We start from the raw sequence: 2,517 nt of genomic DNA on the forward strand, positions 1-2,517 counted from the left end.
CCGGAAATCTCGACCACCTGGGGTTCTTTAATGTGCACCTAAATCTAAGTGCGCGGGCGTTTTCGCCCCCATCGAAATGCGGCGGCCGGGATTCGATCCCGCGACCTCGTGATCAGCAGCCGAACACCATTGCCACTGAGCAACGACGGCGGGACTTTCTATGTGTGCGTGTACGTGTCAGGTGCAAGTGCTCTGCTTCAATACTATGGCTCACCAATTAGCCCATCAATATGTTTGAAGTCTTGTTTAACAGGGAGGTAGAAGACGAAGTGATTCTTTGATAGAACGCTTCTACGTTTGTCTCCGCTTTTTAGCTTTGTTTACCTGCATTTCTGGGAGCTGCCGCTCCCTCCTTGCGGCAATGGATGAAGAAATCTCCGAGGACTTTCCTGATGTGCAGCCGTCAGTTCGGCTATCGTCCAGGAAACGTGGAAGTGCGTCAAGCGATACAGACAGCGAGGCCACTGAGATATGTTCGGACAGCTACGACTCGTCGGACGATGACTTCCAGGTCGTGATGAGTAGATCAGCGAAAAGAAGACTATACTGCAGGCATCTTCGTCGCCAAGTGCTTCTACCGTGAAGAGTGCACCGCTGCGCTGGCCGCACACTGTGCTCTTTATGCCCGTGGACCCGGCGACCAATTTGCGGCTCCTCAACAGGCAGGTCCTCTCTTCCTTACTTGAGAGAATCGCACCAAATGAGATTAAAGACGTGCGAATAAACTCGCGGAAGAATGTCCTGGCAGTTGATGTTTCACATCGCAGCGCCCTACAACACCTACGTAATATAACCGATATCGACAATGTAAAGGTGCGATCAATGATCCCCACAGGCGGTGATGGTGCTGCGGGCGTCATTTACGACGTCGACGTTGCCATTTCTAATGACGACTTGCCAACGCTGATAAAGCCAACGACAGAAGGCAATTTCATTACAAGGATTTCCAGATTGGGAAATCCTTGTAACGCGGTGTGAAGATTTTGTTTGAAGGAGACAGCCTTCCTTCCAACGTCAAAGTAGGACATGTCCGCCATCCAGTACGACCATAAGTACCGAAGCCCCCCCACTGTTTCAAGTGTTGCAAGATTGGCCACGTGAAGGGTGTCTGTGTGAACAACGTCGTGTGCCCGCGGTGCTCTGAGTCCCATTCAGAAGACGCCTGCAACGCACATGTTCTAAAGTGCCCTAACTGCAGTGGTCCTCACAAGGCCTCATCAAAGGATTGCCCGCGGATGCGGAGGGAATTCACGATTCTAAAACGAATGGTGCGAGACAATTCAACGCATCGAGAGGCTGCTACCGCTGTTCGGCGACGTCGGCATCCACACAGAAAACGTTCACGAAATTCCGAAACTGCAGATAGGTACACGCCAGCTACCGTCAGAAGGACTGCCGCATCACCACACTGCGCCACCAAGACAGATACAAGGAAAACAAACAAAGCGGGGAGGCTCGCCCGTCCTGAAGAATGGCCCGAGCTACCGAGCGCACAACTCCCTGCTAAGTTACCTCAAAACGCACTGACTTCGATGGCTTCTGCACCTGTTGAAGCGACGCTGTCTGATGATCTCCAGGTCATCAACATTCTGCGGTCGCTCATGAATGCCATTCGCGTTATACTTACCAACATGAAGTCTTCGTCTGCGCAAAGCGCACTACAGGTGCTGGACACTTTGAGTCCAGCACTTGCAGCTCTTGGTTAAAATCATGGCTCTCCAGAAGCCGTCGTTTCGTGACGAAGTCCGAAACGCGTCGATATTTCAGTGGAACGCCAGAGGACTGAAGTCACGCATGTCGGACTTTCGACAGTTTGTGTTCACGAATAAGTTCCCAGTCATACAGTCAGACAGGACGGAACAGACGCCGGAGGTAGACAAGCGGCTCCTCAGGCTATGGGAGGCGAGACGCGGGCTCACCAAGAGGTGGAAGAGACAGAAACTCAACAGAAAGCTAAAAAAGAAAATTGCGGACATCACCAAGAAAACGGAGGAGTACGCGACGCAGCTGGCCAGACAGGGGTGGCAGCAATTTAGCAATTCGCTAAACGGCACCCTCAGTACGGCCAGAACGTGGCAGATCCTCAAAGCCCTCATGGACCCGAGCAAAAACAAATCCGAAGGCAGCAAGTCGATATAGAGGCTAGTCCACCAGTACGAAGGCACGGAAGAACAACTCCTTGAGGAAGTCCGGGTCAAATGCTACGGCGAAGAGCAGGTCGAGAGCTACAAGGAAGAATACCGCGGCGAAGAAAACCCTACTACGTACCGACCCATCATGAGAGAAGAGGTCGTCGAGGCGATAAGATCGGCCACCACGAACACGGCGGCGGGGGCGGACAAAATCCGGAACTCGCTAATCAGAAATGTCGGCGACGAGGCCATCGACCAACTGACGGCCTACCTCAACAAGCTCTGGCAAGAAGGAAGAGTTCCGGCGGAGTGGAAACACGCCGTCGTTGTAATTATGATTCAGAAGTCAGGGAAGAAACTCCAAATAGAAAATCTCAGGCCGATA

Source organism: Dermacentor albipictus, chromosome 1 (genome assembly GCF_038994185.2).
Source record: "Dermacentor albipictus isolate Rhodes 1998 colony chromosome 1, USDA_Dalb.pri_finalv2, whole genome shotgun sequence".
In the NCBI taxonomy this organism is placed as follows: Eukaryota; Metazoa; Arthropoda; class Arachnida; order Ixodida; family Ixodidae; genus Dermacentor; species Dermacentor albipictus.